Source organism: Sphaeramia orbicularis, chromosome 1 (assembly GCF_902148855.1).
Source record: "Sphaeramia orbicularis chromosome 1, fSphaOr1.1, whole genome shotgun sequence".
In the NCBI taxonomy this organism is placed as follows: domain Eukaryota; kingdom Metazoa; phylum Chordata; class Actinopteri; order Kurtiformes; family Apogonidae; genus Sphaeramia; species Sphaeramia orbicularis.
The window spans coordinates 45772312-45784359 of NC_043957.1; the positions used below are offsets into that span (position 1 = coordinate 45772312).

A 12048-nucleotide genomic window follows, 5' to 3' on the forward strand; every position below is an offset into this window, starting at 1 on the left:
CATTATGTGATTAGGGATGTAACGATTACCGGTATAACAATAAACCGGGTAAAATTCCAGACGGTTAGTATTGCCGTTTAAATTCTAATTATCATCATAATCGTGTTTGATTACCGCACTTTTCCAGAGAAAATGCCTATGTAAAGATCTGCTTTTATGTCAAATATTTGAGTATAGTTTTAATTTATTACAATTTTAATTTTCTATGCCTAATATTTGGAACCAATATTCACTTTTAAAGTCTTTGAAAAGGTTCATTAAGCATCTTTTGTTATGTATGCAATAAATTATATACATTTTTCAAATCGGATTTAATTTTTTTTGTGTGTTTTCTGTCCTTTTATGTTTTTATAGTAGGTTAAAGTGAAAAAATAATAGACAGATGATATAGACGAAGTTGTGCTGAAAAAAACCAAACAAACATGGGTATAGTTAACATTTCTTTATATAGTATATAAAGACAAAATCAAAAGTACTAAAAAACGGACAAAATAGGCTCAGACCCCTAAGGGTTAATATCTGAATGTTTCTGCAACAGAAGGTACATTGTGCCAATTATTTATTTATTTTTTTTCAAAATACAACTTAAATTATTTCAGTGTGTGTATAAGTACTTTTTGATCATTTTGAGCACAATTTCAATAATACCGCGCTAATAATGATAACCGTGATAATTTTGGTCACAGTAACCGTGATATGAAATTTTCATATCGTTACATCCCTATATGTGATATTTGATTAAAAAAAAACTGAGAACTGAACTGTGGGAGGATAAGCATATGTTTTACGACAGTTTTAGGCTTAAGAGATGAAGAATGACGGAACCAAATGCAATACTTGTATCTAAGGACTTTGGCTCCAAAATGAAGCCAAACAGAAGAAGTATGTTAACCCTTTCATGCAAGAATTATGACAACCATAGTCAAGATTTTTTTCTTTCTTCTTGTTTTTATCCCCCCTTAGGTATGAAAAAAAAGCAATTGAGTTTTTTTTTAATGAAGTTACAAAAATGTCCATGCGTTTAATTTTTGAAGTAAAGAAACGTGTTTAAAACCCAATATCAGAAAGCGAGATAAAAACAAATGAAAAGATTTTAGTCCTACTAATCTGATGTTTTCTCACATTTTAATGTATTCTACTGCTAGTTATTTCTCACTTCATGGAGGTAACATGCAAAAAAAAAAAAAAAACTTTTTGTCTAACAAATAACAATTGATTTACACTAAAACATGTTACCGCAGATCAGGTTTATCAAGAACAGCAAAGTTACAGCAATGGGATGAATTGCAGTTTATGGGATGATGTATAAGCGTCCACTGTGTTGGCTGATATGAACTAAAACAACAAAACCCATGAATATACAAGAGAACAGCTGTAGAATAGCTGTCCACTGTAGTGACCACTATGCATGAAAGGGTTAAAGTTGTAAAATAATTGGCGACTCCAAAATACAGCCTGGCACTCACAGACTTACATTGAACTTCTTCCTAAAAATACACAGTGAATAATTCTTTCACTGGAGTCATTCTGCTTTTTGTTTTAGTTGGGACATCTAGTAAGTAAGTATTGCTCTGTAAATAAGATCTCAACTAAAAAGTTTTAATGCGTGTTGTGTCAGGCTTTGGTCAGCTCGCTGACCTGTTTATTATTTAAAGGGGTCATATTTTGCTAAACCTGCTTTTATTAGTCTTGGGTTCATTTATTTATGTATTTGGACCCTAATAGTTCATTAAGTTTGAATTTGAACCCTCCAGGTGCTGCAAAGCTATCTTTATATTAATTTTGGCAAAAATCAAGTGGATTTCTTCCTGCTTAATTTGTCACGTATATAATTACTTACGTTACAACATTTGCACATATAAGGTGAAGACTTTCGACAAACATTTCTCAGAATACGCCATAATTGTTTGTCAGCGGCAGCGGTAGTAATCCATACTGAAAATATGCCCAAACTTCATGCAGATTACCTAAAATGTTCAGTTGTTGGTTGAACAGGACAGAGCAGCACAGTCAACAACCTGGAGGGGGTGGGGCATGAAGTGACTCATTTGCATTTAAAGGGCCAGCGCTCAAAACCACCTTTCTCATGGGGGAAATAAGGTTGAAGATGGACCTGTAGAGTTGAATTAATGAAGAATTCAGACCCAAGTATAGCATTTACAGTTTATGTAGACCACAGGGAAATGTTTTAAAATGCATAATTCCATTTAAGAAAGCAAAATATCTCTCCTTTAATAAACCATATTTCTTCCTTAGAGATGGCTTGATTGTAGTTGTACTTAACAGGCTGCACTAACATGACAGTAACATGATTTTTTTTTTTTTTACACTGTGCTTTGTGAAGTTTACAGTTTTATTCACATTAAGTTACCTAGCATTTAACATTAGCTTATCACTTACCCCTTGAATACAGCTCTGACCCCTCATGCTCCAACAAATATGATCACTTTTGACCCCAAAAATTCCATATGGAGATAGTTAAATCACAAACTCTAGCTTCAGAACAGCAGTTCAGTACCCAGTATGGAGCATTGTTCCAGTTCCTCCATCCATTAATCCACTAATAACATACAGTACATACACTACCAGTCAAAAGTTTGGACTCACCTTCTCATTTAATGACATTAGATGGACCACAGATGGCCAACAAGTGCTCAGGATCACTGGGAACTCCTTCAAGACTTTTGGAGAACATTTCAGGTGACTACCTCATGAAGCTCATCGAGAGAAGGCCAAGAATGTGCAAAGCAGTAATAAAAGCAAAATGGGGCTGTTTTGAAGAATCTAAAATATAAAGCATGCATGCAAATTCATAGTTTTGTTGCCTTCAGTAAGAATTGACAACGTAAATAGTCATGAAAATAAAGAAAAACCAGATGAGCCCAAACTTTTGACTGGTAGTGTATGCTTTTATCTTTTTATCTATACAGCCCTTATTAAGGCTCATTTATGCTCACTTTATGTACGTAAATGGGTACTTCCGTTTCAAACGTTGTCAGACGTCACTGCCTTCATACTTCCGTGCATCCAGTGCGTTGGAATGAATGTTTCGCAATCACTCCACCAGAGGGCGCTGCGCTTAATTAACATACTGGCCAAATGCCACGAAGAAGAGTAAAGCTTTTTGAGAAAAAGAAGAAAGTCAATAATAACAAACATGGTGATGACAGAGGAGGTATTACTAATGTGGATACTAATGTTGATATTGAGAAAGTAGTTGTTATAAATATGTTGGTAGTTTTTCACTAACTCATACAGTCACCCTTTGAAAGCTATTTATGGAAATGATTCTCTTCAAATCTCAACACTGCCTCCATGGTTCCCAGTAAATGGGAACCATATTCTCAATCTGGGTACGCATCCGTAAGCTCCCGGAAAACTGACAGAAATACATATGTGACGTCCATGTCACATATGTGCGTCCATGTCTTTAACATAGATCATAAATGAGTCCTTAGACATTCACTGCCCTATATAATATCTACAGGGGTTGGACAAAATAATGGAAACACCTTAAAGCATCAACAAAATATAATTTAATATGGTGTAGGTCCGCCTTTTGCGGCAATTACAGCCTCAATTCTCCCAGGTATTGATTCATACAACTTGTGAATTGTTTCCAAAGGAATTTTAAGCCATTCTTCAGTTAGAATACCCTCCAACTCTTTTAGAGATGATGGCAGTGGAAATTGACGTCTTACTTGAATCTCTAAAACTGACCATAAATGCTCAATAATGTTGAGGTCTGGGGACTGTGCCGGCCATACGAGATGCTCAACTTCATTAGAATGTTCCTCATGCCATTCTTTAACAATTCTAGCTGTATGGATTGGGGCATTATCATCTTGAGGTGAAGGTGTTCCCATTATTTTGTCCAACCCCTGTATGCTCAGCTGAAATAACAGGACCTTACAACATTACCTCAACTAACCCTCTCATACTTGAACTCAGGATTACAAACCCCTTCACAACAGTGAGTCTGTTTTAACTGACTTCAGTCTTGCTTTGAACTGTTTTAATTGTATTTCAGCATCTTAGAAAATAAAGGAAACTTCAATGATCTGCATGTCTTCAGTAAAGAGCTGAATCAATGAATTACATGAAGGTGTTGTAATACTAATGGTGACTACATACAAGTATTTAGGTGTTATTGTCTTTTAAGACACATATTGGGGGTTAACTGAAACTACTTCTTCAGGAACAAATCATGTTTTTCCTCCCTGGTAAGAAAACATCTAATCTCTGCAACTTCCTTACCCTTGTTGGATTCCAGTAATGTGCTCTTTATGAATGCACCTGAACAGCATCTAAAGAAGTTGGAACTTTTATCACTGCTGCAGAAATTGTGTTCACTACTGTATTCTGTTGGCTGCTGCTGCCCTCTTCTTCATGGATGAAGGACCTGAAACTGTCAGAACTTGTAACTTTGGGGGTATTTAAGTCTATCTTAAAGGAAGAGAAAATGCTTAGTCAGTGTTGTTGCTTCTAAATTTAAAATAAAATCATTCTCAAACACTATTTATGTTGGTCTTTTACTGTATTTAACTAGATAATGTATTTTATTTATTTGTAGTGTATGAAAGTTGTTGGTTTGCTGTGTCTTTGTTGTATGTCTATGCTGCTGTCTTGGCCAGGTCTCTCTTAGAGTAAAAGAGAAAATTTAGAAGAGAAAAATAAGACAATAAGACAAATAATAAGACAGATAAATCTCATCTGTGTGGATAAATCCCAGAGTATCACATATTCTTGCATCTAACAATAAGTTAAAAATTTAAAATAGTATTATTTTAGAACAAAAGCCTAATACCCTATGAGATTAAAAAAAAAACAAAAAACTAAGATCTGACCTAAAACTTCATATGTTACAGCACAATTTAACAGCGCACTTGGGAATGATACTGTTATCACATAAGGGATTATGTTTGTTTGAGAAACATTTACAATCTGATGGTTTCTGTCGCTATAATCTCTAGGATATTAAAATAACACAATACCGTCAGTCTAGTCTTTATGTCTTATATGTATCTACAGCCGACACTCTATGCTATTATTTCAGCAAATTATACATCAAATGGTTCGTAATGACAACTGATGTCTCATGCTACTACTTCATGTGCATAGAGGTTTAATGAATAGTTAACCGTGTTTAATTTTCGTGCCACTTAACAGCCATCACAAACAGACGGCTTAGCAAAGACATCCAGCTGTACCAGGCATGATTAATAAGGCATGATCTTCTGAAGGATTCTGTTTAAATGTTAATTACAATCACTGGTCAGCTTCCTTTCAGAATTGTCATCATCCCTGGCCATTAATTCAGAATTATTCCTCATTAATATTTAAGAGCAGAGATGATTGACTGAAAGGCCTGCATGAGGAAGCTGCTGCATGAATACAAGATTTCTCTGGCTGAACAAAGACCAGCTGCTTGTGCGTCATTCTGTTGTGAAACCTGTATCAAATAGTGTTTTTTTTTGCAGTGAGACACATTAAGTGGATTGTATTGTCTCAGATTGTATGCATAGCAAATGGAAACACAATGGAAAAGAAGCAGAAGAAGAAGAAGAAGAAGAAGAAGAAGAAGAGGAAGAAGAGGAGCTGTGTAGAAAGCATAACAACATGAGAGGAGATGTGAGACAGACAAGGATAAAAGGGTGAGAAAAAAGGCATGATGAAAGACACACAGGCTGAAATGGACCACTTTCAAAGCCTCTTAGAAAAAAAAAAAGCATGACAGGTTTCTCGAGAAACCACTAATCCAGGTCTTGGCTCTGATCAATTACGGGAAAGTAAATATTTTATTGTGGCCAGACTAGTCTTTTAAAATTCTAAGTCCTGTTACAAATTACACACAGTTGAGTCACCCTGAAAATGCACAGTAAGATGAAAATGTGGAGCATCTCAACAAGCATGAGGAGAGTAAATTCCTCTTCGCACAGGACTTGTATTTCCTGTGGACCTCAGGTAATTTGTTAAAAACTGTGCAGGTTGTCTGATCTTAGTCTTGTGTGAACCTGCCATGTCTGTAATTTATAAAGTAAAAATTCTACTGCAAATTACCTGCCATATTTCAGCAAAAAACAGATGTCCTGTGATAATACTGATTCCATGCAAATCAGTATCACTGTAATTTACATTTACACATTTGGCAGACGCTTTTTTCTGAAGCGACTTACAGGAGAAAACCAAAATTTAAAATAAATAAATAAATACATACATACATACATACATAAAAAAAGAAAAAAGAAAATACTACAAATTTAGTGGTATATGCACTGTTTTTTTGTTTCTGCTGTGCATTTATTCAGCCTATTTCCTGATAGAGGATAATAGAGACAGCACTGGAGAGGAAAAACAAACGTTCAGGATACTTATACTGTATTGTAAAATGACCTGGATGTTCACCGCAGTAAACAGCAAACAGAAAACTTATCTTTCAGCAGAGGGACATCTGGAAAGATGGATGCCATGTACGACAGCTACAATTACAATAACAATTCTGTCTTTCAGTAGTTATCTGTAAGTAGAAGCTGCCCTTAACATCAGGATCAGAGAACAATGTCAGTGAATTTGAGTAAAAATCTGATCCTGTGTGAATGCGCTGCATAAATCACCAATGTGAAGGGTTGATTTCCAAAGGTCCACAGGTTATACAAGTCCTATAGAGCTTCAGACTGAGGTTATTTTCAGCGCTGATCAATCTGTAGATGATTTTTATGATTATCAATGAATCAATTCTAGTGCTGGGTGTTATTTCTGTCAGCCAGAGGTCACGTGTTCATGTTGTCTTTGTCATTTAAACAATAATGCCAGACCCTGTTAGCAAACGAAAAAATATTTCTTCCCATTTCATTCTGTGAATTTAGCTTTTTTCAGTTCCTTAATTAATCAGCTAATCAGCTTTCAGCTCTACAGGAGATTTATTATAGAAAAAGGACAAAATGACAAATGACAAAAATTAACTTGTCCTTAAATACAACAAGGAAAATAATTCTAAAAGTAACTGGAAAGAATTACAGGCTAAAACAGTTTCCATGAATACTAGTGTGAAACAGTGCTGGGTTCAGACTATTTCATTCAGCCTCAAGGACATAATAGTCACTGTCTTTCTTGTAATGATAGACACCTACAGTCTTGTGCTCATAAATCCTGCTCAAACTGAGAGCTAACATTCACACATCATCCATGCACTTCAATATGGCTTATCTTATTATATGTAGAATCTCTTTTTTCACTGTGATATGATAATGTCACAGCTGGAAACCTGAGTACATAGTCTGTGTTTAACGTATCGGCTAAATATAGAGTCACAAGTGTCTGGTCTGTAGCTCAGCTGAAGTAAAATACAGAATGTACGCTTGATTAAGTATGTAAAAATGTAGAAACTACTAAGGGCCGGCTCTACTAAGATCCCAATTTGCTTGTACTAATTGGGTGTGCAATTTAGAATTTTGAGTGCGGGGTTGAACCACAGTTTGCGGGTGATTTACTAAGATTGCTTGAGCAAATAACAACAGGTGCAAAGTGCTGGAGACCACCTTATTTAAATGAGGATTTTGTGTGCGCTGCTGGTTGTCGTCATGGAGACATTACACTGTAAAAACAGCTCTGGGATACACCAGCAGTAATGGCAACAGTGCGCTGAAATGATCCAGAGGCAAGGAAATGTAATGTTGGAGGAGTTTTGTCATAGGAGGTATTGCATGACTCCTCCTTGTGACTGGCCCCAAATCATCCCCGTGTTCATCTAGAAGTTCTAAAATCGCATTGCTGGGTAGCGGCGCCAGATTCATTTTAGAGGTGGCGGGGGGGGCATGGGGGTTGTTGAATTGAATGACTGTCAGGCACACATAATATTGTCACACTGTAGCCTAATGTCAGTGCATATTTTCAATCACAATCATCAGATCAAGTGGAAAAGTAGCCTTTACAAGAGTCCTGTAAAGTGTGTGTGTGTGTGTGTGTGTGTGTGTGGTGGTGGTGGTGGGGGGGTGTGTGAAAAATGTGTTCTCTGCATCTTGTTTCATCGTTTCCATGTCTCCTTCTGGTGTAAATAACTGCAGCCATGTGTGCGCAATTACACATACAAACCGTTTGCACCTCCCTTTGAAATGTGTTAAATACAGACGCAATTTCTATAAGCAAAATTGCTTTCAGGTTTCATAAATCACTTTGCATGTGTTAAATTAATACATTTATATTATTTTCTCAACCCCCGCAACATGCACAATTGCGTGTAAATGTCCCATATTGCATATTCACTGCGGCAAACATACTAACTGGACACAGACGCGCTATTTTGCACCTTTGAAAGACGCAACCCTTAGTGCGCACTGTTAGTAAATCAGTTTGTACATTTTTTTGTGTGTGCAATGAGTTTGCACATGTTTTAATACACACAAACCTTTAGTAGATCCAGCCCAAAATGTGCAAATTCTTTAACACTGCATAGCAACTGAGCTTGACACAAAGTCTCTACAGAGTCCATGCCTGCATTTTTTATAATACAAGTGTTTGACATTAGTACAACGATGCTTTTTCAGTTATCCAAACAATTTACTGGCTTGAAGACATCTGTGCATTCATGGTTTTGGCTAAAGTAAAGTGTCTTTTGTTTTAATGCTGTATTTGACATATTCTACTTCTGAACTGAAAATTGTAGTTAAAATCCAAGCTGGCCTTTATTCGATCTATGTTAGTGGCAGGTGCCAAAGTCATTTTCAAGTCGATATTGGTCACACTCTCTCATGCTCCTTCTCAGATATCATTACATTAGAAAGCTTTCAGATGTCCCACTTTGCTTATACCACATGCTCCTCTTTCTCAGACACAACAGTTAATGAGGCAAGTTCTCTTTCTGACCTGACAGCATCACTTTGCATTCCAGATTGGTGCTCGGTGAAAAACAAGCTTGTTTTTGAGGGAGAGGCAGTGACGGTAACAGAAAGACTTCTGCTTCTATGTGCTGTGGTGCCTTCAGATGCTGCACAGGGCACTCATACTTTATCATAGCTTGTTGTAGGAATAAATCAAGCCTCCGGGTTAAATCCTACTGCAGCAACTGTACACTATGTGCACTGAATATGATATGAAAATGTGACAAGAGTTTTCTCTGTACTGCTTGCCTCGCTCTTTTATATAGAGAGCAGAGAGAAGGTCTGTCCCTCCTGTGTTTGTACATATATAAGAAAAAAAAAAAATCTATGCCACAAAACTACCAATTGCTTATGATCATCTTACCACCACAGTCTTTTTAACAGTAAGTAATGCAGTAATATGTGTTCTGAGTTTGCCCCACCAACAAAGATTATTATTAAAATGGGCTATAAACCATCCAAAACCAACCAAAAATAGGACCAGTAGCCCTGTACCTCACTGAGAAGAATCAGGAATCAATCACAAGTTGAATTTTAGGTTGTCAGGTTCTGCTGCTATGTTTGAGAGGATCAATCTCCTAATAGAAGTGTGTGGTACATATATGACTTTTATCAGTGTTCAGTAGCAACTATGTTGATATCTGGAACCATTTCCATCAAAATATGGCCCATTATAAGTAAAGGCAAATTTTTAATACTTCAAAGATTCGTCAAAAATGAACATTTCTCAAAACTCTTAACAAACCTTATAGACATTGCCCCAAGGAAGCTACATATAAAACAGTAGTTTCATTAGAGAAGATGTTTGAAGAAATTACTAATGAAGATGATGACAAAGACTAAGACGACAACAAAGACAACGATGAAGACGACAAGAAGACAACGACAACAAAGAAGATGATGACTAAGACGACAATGATGAAGACGACACCGGACACTGCGCTTTCACAATAGCTCATGGCCTATCAGCCGGTGAGCTATAAACCACCAAATACAAAAGTTCAGTTTCAAAATCATGAAATAATGACCTGTGTTCTCTGCTCTGAATGAGTGAAACCCTAACCCAACTACACGAAAGGTGCAGCCCCTCTTACATGTCAAATACCACTATGACCTGAATATGGATGCATGAGGGACTGATCCATCATCAGTAGTTTTAGAGAAACCAACTGAAGAACTGGTGAAGCAAAGCTGTGAACTAGAGGTCGACAGATGGTGGAAGTTAAAAGGCTGATATAACAATGATTGCTTGGAAAGGACAAAAGCTGGTGATCAGAGTAGTCAGCTGACATAACACCCCCCCCACTCACACTCACATGCACACGCACACACACACACACACACACACACACAAAAAACATGACAATGAAAAATCATTAAGCATGTCTAACATTAATGATTTTTCACTTCATTATGAAATGAATGAACTGTTAAAGTCTAAATTACATTTAAATTAATGAATATTAATCACTGAACATCAGAGTAATTAAAACCCTGTGTATGACTTTGGCTATTTTCCCTCAGAGTCAGTATTTCCTGTTCAGAAGTCAACTTCTGATGGCTGTGATGATGTATAGATGTTCTATACAAGTGCTGCTGGAGTTCTTAACCTGCTGTTAGCTTCTCATTCTCCATCCATCTTTGGAACAAGTTGTGCCAGAACCTTTTACTTTGATTCCACATCTGACAGGCCTTTTTAACTGGAAGCTGAAGGTGTTAGACCACCTATGTATTACAGCTATCTGTCTCAAGTTAATATATCATCATTAAAACTACCAAATATCTCTGATAAAACATGATAAATGTGTTAACTAATATATTGATACACCTGCCACCCCATCTATACTAACCAACTGAGGAAGCAACAAGCCAGCAATGTCCATGTTTTACAAGATAAAATTACTTCAGTTTCATTCCAAAAAAGGGCTGTCTGAGTAAAGTAAAGCACTGAAGACATTATAAATACTGACAAACTGAAAAGTATGTTTTTCTGCTGCACGTTGATACTCCTGTCTCCTGAAACTGGAGACATCCTGACATGCATGAAGAGCGCAGCCTCTCACTTGTGTCAAATCTATACCAGTGACTGGCATCACCTAGTCATAATCGAGCGGGAGAACAGAGTACTTTTGATAGCATTATGGGAGGAGTTGTGTTGAGTATAGCTCTACAGTGTATCACCGAGCTACCATTTTAAAAATACCAGAAAATCTTAAATACAAAAATGATGTGAAACAGTTCAGTATATTTTATAATACAGTATCTATAATACACTGCCCTGCCAAAAAAAGTCGCACATGCAATTATTTGACTGTACCACCTTTGGTTTTGATTACAGGAGACATTCACTGTGACATATTTTTTGCCACATAAATGTAGTGTCACAATAAGGTTCATTATATTTTTTTTACATCCATAGTTGCATTAATTTTTGATTATTGATTTTGGAGAATTGGGAACAGCTGTACAGGGCTGTAGCTGTAACAGGACACATTATTAACCACTGCAGTACTTACCGATGGAAGAATCTGAATTATTTTCTTAGTTAAATCCAGGCAGTTACTTTTTTTTTGTCCAGGCGGTTTATTTGACTCTAACTGATGCAGTCAGTAGCCTCTCATGTCTTGTCTTAGGACTGATCAGGGTCATCAGGCTTGTGACAGAATGGTTCAGGGAGAATGAGACATCATTTACACACATGGATTATCCTCCATAAATTCCAGACTCTAATTTGAGATGTGATGAAGACTTGATGCAGCAGTCCAATTCTCCATCATCAGCAGTCAAAAATTAATGCAACTAAGGATGGAAAAAATATAATGAACCTTATTGTGACACAACGTAAACATTATGTGGCAAAAAAGATGTCACAGTGAATGTCTCCTCTAATCAAAACCAAAGGTGGTGCAGTCAAATATAGCATGTGTGACTTTTTTTTTTGGCCGGGCAGTGTATATTTCAAAGCAAATCTGTGAATATATTTTACAGACTTCAACATTACTGTTTTACAAGCAAATATTTATCATGAGAGGTCTAGAGGGATGATGTATCCACCTTCTGGCCTTCTTATATAAACTTTTGAACAGAAAAAGAGGACAGTTGTCTATTATAAAAGAGCAATGGTTGGCTTGTTCTGCTGCATACTGTGTCGCCCAGCAGGAGGACTAAAAGA

General features: G+C 36.6%; 1 protein-coding gene across 1 annotated transcript in view; it reads right to left on the minus strand.

Moving 5' to 3' along the window:
• Positions 1–12048, minus strand: part of fbxo41 (F-box protein 41) — a 104720-nt gene that overhangs the window by 61291 nt on the left and 31381 nt on the right. The gene's annotated exons all lie outside the window — the stretch shown is intronic.